This window comes from Phoxinus phoxinus (assembly GCF_949152265.1).
Source record: "Phoxinus phoxinus genome assembly, chromosome: 1".
In the NCBI taxonomy this organism is placed as follows: domain Eukaryota; kingdom Metazoa; phylum Chordata; class Actinopteri; order Cypriniformes; family Leuciscidae; genus Phoxinus; species Phoxinus phoxinus.
Window position 1 is genome coordinate 46,758,632 of NC_136876.1, and position 9,609 is coordinate 46,768,240.

Below are 9,609 nucleotides of genomic sequence, written 5' to 3' on the forward strand. Positions count from 1 at the left end.
GTGGCAGCGAGCTATAATGCACATACGTGTTCTTCTTGTGTTTCTTAGAGGTTGAATTCATTTCAAAATATGCCAAACTTCCAATACTACTTATGAATAGGATGTCTACTTCATAAATTGTATGAAAATTGTAAAAATAATGGTTCAGATCACTCAAACAACATATGGAAATGGAGGCGCCCTTATAACACTTATAACTTATAACACGCCCTTATAACGCCCGTGTCTGAATCACGCTTTAGGAGTATGAAAATATTCTTGTTGCAAATTTATAAATTACGGCTCCTCTGTAATTTATTTTTGAAAGTGAGTCAACAAATATGTAAACTAGAGATTGTAAGCTTTCAAATGATATATAGTTTGTCAAGATTAGTTTAGGTTTAGTATAGGATATTACTGTTTTAAATATGCAATTGGCTGTGCCAATATAAGGGGTTGAACAGCACAACAGACACAGAGCTGCACTCTTGAGCCCTCACTCTCTGTGCAGAGATTTATTTAAGATTGTGTGTGTTTTGTGGTATGCGGGTGTTGTACATCTCATTTGAGATTTCAAGTTTATCTGATTATGCCACCGAGGTTCTCTCATGCTTTCAGAGCGAGGAGGTGGAAGAGCCAGACATCACTGATAGAGACAGTACATTTACATCTATGGATTTGGCAGATGCCTTTAACTTATAATACCATACATTTTTAAAGTATATGTGTTTTAACGTTTTAGGATTAAACAGTTCACATTATTATTATTTAAAAAGTTTGCATTAAAAAGTATGGGTTTGGAATGATATAAGGAGTAAACCTTTCAGTTTTAATGTATGCACTGATAATATTTGTCTGCAAAGCAAATTTCAAGTATTTAGGCATTATCGGTGTCATGTCAAGTGTCTCCACATTTTGACTGTTAGTAACTTACTGACTTCTCAGGGCATCACATTGTCAAAGTGTTGTTGTTTTTTTTGTTGTTTTTTACAAACTACTGGATTTTGGGATTGCATATGCAGCAAAGGAATTCATTACTCCTGCCTTCAAAACATGTTCCTACTTCAGCATTTCACAGGTTTTGAACAAAGCCAAGAACATCAAAGACAAAACCTCAAAATAAAAGCTAACAAAGAACAATCTAGCAGAGCTAACACTGTTATAAGGATATCAAGCTGACTCAACAGCGTGAGCGAGGCTGACCAAGATTATGTTTACACAGAACTCCTCATGCTCTCTGATCCGGCAATGGCTTCAGTTTGTGCAGGTCGAACAGAAGACCATAACTAGATAAAAAGCATGTTAGAGCGAAGTGTGTGTGTGTGTGTGTGTGTGTGTGTGTGTGTGTGTGTGTGTGTGTGTGTGTGTGTGTGTGTGTGTGTGTGTGTGTGTCTATAAGTGTTTGTGTGTCTATAATTGGGTGTGTGTGTGTGTGTGTGTGTGTGTGCGTGTGTGTGTGCGTGTGCGTGTGCGTGTGTGTGTGTGTGTGCGTGTGCGTGCGTGCGCTTGTGCGTGTGCGCTTGTGTGTGTGTGTGTTTGTGTTATGCTTATGACCTTTTTTTATTTATTTTTCGGTGTCTTTAACTCTTGCTATGCAGTTTATCATCATTTAAAAATTATAATAATTTTAAAAATATATACATTTGTTTTCAGTGAATCACGGTTGCAAATCTGATCAGAGAAGTTTTTGTAAATGCATAACTTCAAATGTAATGTAAGTCGCTTTGGATACAAGCATCTGCCAAATGCAAACATGTAAATGTAAATGAAGACGTTCTTGAGAAAATGTTCTGTTGCTAAAAGATTGTATCCAGTGTGTTTTGAGTGTTGGGTTGCTTTCTGACTCAGAGCCAGATGTGTGAACCTCTGTAATATGAGTGGGAGCACAATTCCCCCTCTATCTATCTACACGAGAGCGTGTGCTTCTGGATGCTTTCCACTTTTCAGAGATCAGTTGCACAATGATTCATGAAATGTTCTTCTTTGCGTCTACAAAGCAAATGGGCAAAAGAAATGAACCCCTGAAGGCATTACGACATAACTCGACATAACTCAAACGTAGTAAAAAGACACTTTATATACGCAGAAGATCTGAACGCAACCACTGAATGCTAAAACATTCCAGCAAGCCTCATCCGCCGTATGTCCTGCATTGCCCCAGCAAAACACACGCGTGTCTGTCATGAACATTCAGGAGGTTTCGAAGTATCAGAGAAGCAGCACTCGTGTCTCAGTCACCTGTGATTGTGTCAGTAAACACATGTATCTAAACTTTTTCAACAAAAAAAAGGCAAGACACATTCTTGTAGGAGTTCCAAAGTCTCTGTCTGGACGTGCTGTGTGTTTAGAAAAAGCGTTTATTAGATAAATTCATTACACAAGAGGTGAGTAATGCTGTGTAAGCTTTGGTAAATACCACTGGCTCCAGTAGAGTTTATTTCTGCCTTTTAAAAAGGTAAAAATCACATTGCAAATTCAGCATTCCAGATATTGGCTAATGAAACACAAGGAGGATGTTTGAGAAAATCTCTTGATAAGTGAAAGGATGAAGGCCAGGGGGTCAATCCCTTTATTTCATGGGTATTTCAAGAAAAGCCGAGACATAACGACAAATATGTTTGCTTTTTGAAATCCCGTCTGACATTGTTCAGGACGAAAAGATAGAAGAGAGGGGTGAACAGAACTTGCCATTGCAGGGTGGACAAGCGAGTACTTGTTGTCGGCTTCAGGGTAAATTCTCCTCTTCATAGTCCGTGTAGGAGTCAGGAGGAGTGCAGACCGAGACAGTTCATGTTCATGAACACTTTCTTCTTCCTCTCAGCGCATATCTAACTTCTGAAAAACTAAAAAAGATGATTGTCATTATGACATTTTTAATTGTTCTCCTGATATCAGGGAAGGTGACCACCTCAGGTAAGACATTTAGTTATTCATAAATTCATTGATGACTTCCCTTGCATACATGTATTGAATTACTTTAAAGACGTGCACTTATTTTGATGTGTTGACTAACATAAAACGCATGTAAAGTACTTGATTATAATTTGAACTGCATTGTGGTTTTTATTTTTTTGTACATATTTTAAATGTACCAACACTGTAAAAAAATATTTTCATGATTTGTTATCACAACTTTTTATCTTTTGTCAAATCAACTTAAGAAAATTTGGCTACAGTTAGTTATAACAACTTAAAATTTGTTGAGATAACTTTAATATCCAACTTAACTAAACTAAACTAAAGTTAACTAAACGTAATATTTTAAGTCAAGCAAGAACACATACTTTTTAAAGTTGAAACAATGTTGGATTTTAAGTTGTGATAAATAATCGCAGCAATTTTTTTGTGAAGATAACATGCTATTTTTTAGTTTCTGGTTATTAAAACATTCTTCCTCATTGTATTAACTCCAAATTGTAATTACAACAAACTCAAAATTTTAAGGCAACAAGGTAACTTGCTTTTTTAAGTTAAACCAACTTTTTTGTTGTTTTTTTACAGTGAAATTACAAATTCATTGATTACATACTTACAACTATATTTAAATACATGACATGCACGTCTCAATAGAAGCTTGTCAGTACATTCGGCATTACACCGTTTTACACACAACAGGATAATTATGAAATCACATATAAAGGTGTACGTAAGTCTCACATAAGAGGGTCAAAAATCAATCTAAAGTTGAACTAATTGCATTAGATATAAATGTAAACTATAATACATTTTCACTTAATTACAATTAATATTAAATTGTGTTAATTCAGTTTATACATTCACTTCGCACTTAAGTGTTGTTATGGTGCAGGCCAGGGAAGAGGAGCAGAGGATCTTAGGGACCGTTTACATGACACCAGTTTCAACTAAAAATGGAAAACTTTTTTTTGGCTGTTCATTTACACGATAATGGTGTTTTGGGGGCCTGAAAATGCACTTTTAACAAATGCAACTTTTGAAAATTGGTTTTATAGTGCAAGTTTTTGAAAACAATGCTGTTATAGTATCCATTAGGTCCTATTTACACGAGAACGCTCGAGGGTGAAAACGTACAAATATTTTATCAGATGTGCCATTCGTTTAGACGGCGACGACGTTTTGGAGCTTAAAAACGCAAAAAAGTAAAACCGCCCTCCAGAGTGGAAATCTTAAAAACGCTCCACCATCGCGTTCCCGTCTAAAGGGTAAAAACGCAAATGTCTGCTAGACAGTGAAGGCGTCGCGTACGCGTTTACGTCACATGCATGCGCCAGTACAGGAAAATAACAAAACATTATCAAACTAAAATATAGCATTAATTTCATTGACAAAAAAAAAAATCTGTCATTTCTAAGCGACACACGAAGAGCACCGAGGGTTAAAGCAGCAGCTTTACCGTATTAAACATGAAAAACTGTGTCAGCGGCTCTTTCACTTTCAGTGCTTCACATCGTCACCTAGCCGTCTGGAGTGCACACTACATCGAATTTCACACACTTTTGCGTCATCATATGCACGCAGATTTCTCCCCCCATAACGCTTGTCTAAACGCAGAATAAAAAGTGATAACGCAACGCCACTTTTGCGTTTTCTCTTCAGATCGTTTCTGTGTAAACATAGCCTTAAACTACAAAAACATGAACTAGTGAAAACTGTGACGTCATGTGCACGCCTATTACGTGTTCAGTTTATAGGTGCATAGTGTTTCTTTACAAAGTGACCAACTACTGGCCTGGCATAAATAATATGGCACTTTTAATCGTTTTCGCGGACCCAGGGATCGGGGACAAACGGTGATCGTTCTGACATTGTCATCTGTACACGAAAAATGCAAAGGAAAAACTTTTCTCTTTTTAGTACATAGTTGTTGTGTAAACATACCATAAATTGCAACCGTTTTACTTTTATTTTCTAAAACAAAAACAATCCAGATGGCCAAAAAAAATAAAAAATAAATCAATGTAACAGTTTCACACATGCAAAGACAATACAGGACAAAGGGTAGAACCAAACCAAGGGCTTAAATACACAGGCTAAATGAGGAACCAAACAAGACACAGGTGAACATAATCAATTAGCATACGAGTAACCATGGTAACAAAGGAGATACCAAGGGAACTAAGCAAGCAGGAACTAAACACAGAAAGAAAACTCGGGAACTAAAGGAAACAACATGATTCCACAATCAAAACATAACCATTACAAGTTAGAGTTATAATCTTTTAAAGCATTTTATTTCTGTAATAATTATTTTATTTTAAACTATGGCTAAAGTGTACTTTCTTTTCACAAGGCACTACTATCATCAACATAAAACAATTAAATAAAATGAAAGGAAGTTTCTCTACAACTTCTGTATGACTACAATGTCTGAATGACATTTTCATGCTGTTAACTATTTTTCTAATTAATTTTTCTAATAAATTTTTTCGAATTAATTGTTTTGCATTTTTACCACAAAAATATTAGACAACATTGAAACATGCCTTTGATTTTTTTTTCTTTTTGACGTTCAACCTTAGAAATTAAGTTTTATAATTTTGCTTAGCATTTATTAAGTTATCAAAATGCATAAAAATGGTTCAGCAAATGCTAACATTGCTTTATGATACATGCAGGTGAAAAGTTGCTGGATGCTTTCCCAGACCAGACAATGACTTGCAACGAGAGGACTGTCTTACAGTGCAACATCATCGCATCAAAGCAGTTGACCATTGTTGAAAACTACTGGAAGAAAAAAGCAGAACCAGATTTTAAATGTGATCCAACATCGAGCAACAACCCTCCAGGATTTGAGTGCAACTTCACAGGGGAAGCATTAACGTTAACTATTTTACAATCTACACCAGCAAACATAGACACATATTATTGTTGTATAATGGCGTCCTCTGGACATGAATCAGAGAAAATCAACGTTTCTTTAGGTCAGTTCATTGATCCATTATAATTATGATGATTAAGCAGTCTAAAGTTGCATGCACAATGCATATTTTAATGAATGCATGAATGTTTGAATGTACGAGTGAATCAATCAATCAATATGTAGAAAACGCTACATTATGAGAAACTTAAAAAGTAATATTTAAAAAATAATTGAATTCAACCTTCTTTGTATTTTTAAAACATTTGAATTCAATTCAACAAAATATATTTTATTTCGGAAAATTAAAAACATGTTCATCATTGAAGAGGGTTTATACAATTGCATATTTACTATATTTTTTTAAAAAAAGATTGTTTTTTATAGATCTGGACACAAAAACTGGGCATCGCATCATTAACCCTGGTAACTTGTGTTTGTAAATGTATTTACGCAGGAGAGTGCAGTGGAGAATTCTCCCAAAATATGACTGGGCCCGGAGAAATGGAATGTAGCTTTAATAGCGTGTATCCGGACGGAATAATAAACTGGTTTCATTACGACGAGAACGTGACTTCCAACTCTAGTGTCACAAGCCTGAAGAACTCCGATGGAACGTTCAACATCTCAAGCATCCTAAACATTCAAGACAACAAACCGAGATATAACTGCTCTCTGTGGTCACTCAAAAATGGACGATACCTTAAAGATCAAGAGTTTGAAGTTGATGCTGGTGGTGGTTTCAGTCCAGTTAGCAGGACCAGTGCGCAGCATTGTTTATCAGGGACTCTTCTCTTTCTTGCCATGTTTTCATTGAGAACCTGTTTGTCTTTATGATCTTTATAAATCAACTCAACTTCAAAATATCACAAGACCTGATGGGTTTAAATAAATGGAATTTGCAAGATAGACTGATCATCTAATCAATATATCATTGGAAGAACTGCCTGCCATGCAGAAAATCTAGATCTAGGGAAATATAAGGCTAGGGATTGGTTACACTTTATTTCGACAGTCCATGACATTGTAGTAGTAGCTTTGCAACTACATGTCAACTAGCAGTTATTCGAGTTTTAGTAGACTGTCTGCTTAATATCTTCTAAAACTTTATTTTGATGGTCTCAAATAGATATTCTGACAACCCACATATGGCAACATTGTGACGTCCCAGATCTGGCACACATCTGGCACACGTGCACCGTGGAAAGCAGCCAAAACCGACAAAATATATAATAAGAGTTAAGCGGCACCCCCTTTTTTAAATAGACATGAAAATGCACATTCCTAACTTAAATGGTTGTAATTCAAGAATGCTTTGGAATATAGATGTGATATCGGTCTTGTTTTAAAGAAGACATTTGGCTGATTTTTGTAGAAGTAAAATATATTGAGAAAGTTAAACAGAAAAAAAAGTTATAGAAGTTTGAGTTTATGAAAATGTACAATGTAAACATTTTATTATTCATATTTTATATAAAATATATATTTTCAAAACATGGTGGACTCTAAAAATTCAAGACAATCAAAGCCAAACATCTGAACAAGTTGTGTTTCAAATGGTAGGTTGATATCTCAAAAAATAAGCTTTCAGTGAGATTTTGTTTGGGCGCAGTACCAAACTTTTTCACTAGTTGACATTACTCCATTTCCATATGTTTGAGTGATCTGAACCATTATTTTTACAATTTTAATTCAATTTATGAAGTAGACATCCTATTCAGAAGTAGTATTGAAAGTTTGGCAGATTTTGAAATGAATTCAACCTCTAAGTAACACAAGAAGAACACGCAAGTGCATTATAGCTCGCTGCCACATCACTAATGCTGAATCTATTATTTTCTTTATATTCAGAACATTTTCAGAGCTTTTTTTCTAAAATAATTGAATGGATGCTATCTTTTGAACTCTTGGCATGAAAACAAACTCAGGTTTCTACCATACTTTCATGATTTTTCATGTTCATCACTATTTCAAAATAAAAGTCTGAACACGCCTTAGGAGTATGAAAATATTCTTGTTGCTAATTGATAAATTACAGCTCCTCTGTAATTTATTTTGAGTCACCAAATATGTAAACTAGAGATTGTAAGCTTTCAAATGATATATAGTTTGTCAAGATTAATTTAGGTTTAGTATAGGATATTACTGTTTAAAATATGTAATGGCAAATATAAGTTAAGAGCCCAACTAATGGAAACACTGATCACTGTTATGGTGACTTTAAATGAAACCGAGTTAAACCTCTGTTAATTCGTAATAACAACTTTTGTAGACGTCTGACAGAAATAAAGTCAGTCTGGTTAGTAATAAGTGAAGCTGGTAATGCTGTTTGTGGAGTTGTTTAATCCTCCTCTGCTGAGATCTTCACAGATTTAATGTCTTCTTTTCTCTTCAGTGGATTTCATCTAAGACTGTGTCTGAAGTCATTTGTAGTTATTGTTCTCTTCATTCCTTCGGTGATTCTGCTTGTTAACAGACTTATTACGGCTGAGATGACTCAATATTTAATATACACATATTTTGTGGCTCAGATAAGGTCCAGTTCTGGTTTGTTTCTTTGCTCTTGGCTGACATGTGGCATTGCTATGGCCTGCATGTGGGCCAGATCTTCATTCCACGTGTACCAGATGTGGGCCGGATCTGGGACGTCACAATGTTGCTATGTGGGTAGTGACTGTATTTGATGTTTCAGCCATTTTGCTGAATCATCTTAATATGCCTTTACTTGCTCATTGATGCAGTTGGTCTGACACTCCCAGCCATGTTGGCATGACTTAATGTGAGGTGAGGGATAAGTTATTCATTGAATGGGCAGTCTTCATAAAAACTCATTCGAACTCCTAAAGAGAGAGAAAGAGTGCAGAAAGACTAAAAACTGTTCAAAATATGACAACTAGCATCTGGTTATGGTAGCTATTGATTTGGTAGCTCATGTTTTCTAACTGCAGATAGTCTAACTATATATTATCTAACAATGTACATTAACTATAACACGCAATATAAAATACCACTACTGGCTAGATTCCTGAGAGGTCAACTAAATCGTTAAAACGTTGGTAAAAACGTACCAACTACCTGGTAAGTGAGCCTGAGAAACACTGAAATGAATGGGGTTCAAAGCTGGAACTCTTCACAGAACAATCCTCCCCATTACATGGCTTGGGTCTCGCACACACACATTCAAACCTACAGACAACTCCATTTTTACATTAAAAGATGTTGTACATTTTTATTAAATATCTCTTCATGTTTTCAATGTTAATGCGTTGCAATACTCTTTCTATTACGAAGGTTGAATTGATTTGTGTGTTTTTCTATTCATTAAACCGTTAATTCACCTAAAAATGTTAGTTCACTGTTCATCTTCGGAACACAAATGAAGATATTTTGGATGAAATCTGAGAGCTGTCTCATTCCTTCATAGGCTGCTAGGTAATTTCCTCTGCCGGCCCAGAAAAGTTAGTAAAGACATCATTAAAATAGTCCAGGTGACCACAGTGGCTCAACCTTAAAGGACAATTCCGGCGAAAAATGAACCTAGGGGTAATTAACACATGGTTACCGAGTCGATCGTTCTCTGGGATGTGTTTTCATGATAATCGAATGTAAAGAGTTTTATCTCTAAAAACAGATTAGCTTATAACGCTATATGGGGCATAGAATATAAGTAAAAGTAAATCGCTAGTTAATACCACTAACAAGGCTCAAAATAGCCTCACACTAACACGGTAGCATAATAAGGGTCCCTACTTGCAAACCGAAGCATTGAGAACTGTGTAAGTGTACTACAGACA

The 9,609-nt window shown here is 35.5% G+C and overlaps 1 long non-coding RNA gene across 1 annotated transcript; it reads left to right on the forward strand.

Annotated features, from left to right (window-relative positions):
* Positions 1–2,655: 2,655 nt before the first annotated feature.
* On the forward strand, positions 2,656–9,149 carry LOC307008427. The gene is made up of 3 exons (XR_013799817.1): positions 2,656–2,892; positions 5,574–5,879; positions 6,273–9,149. It is a non-coding gene; the product is annotated as an uncharacterized lncRNA (long non-coding RNA).
* Positions 9,150–9,609: the final 460 nt, after the last annotated feature.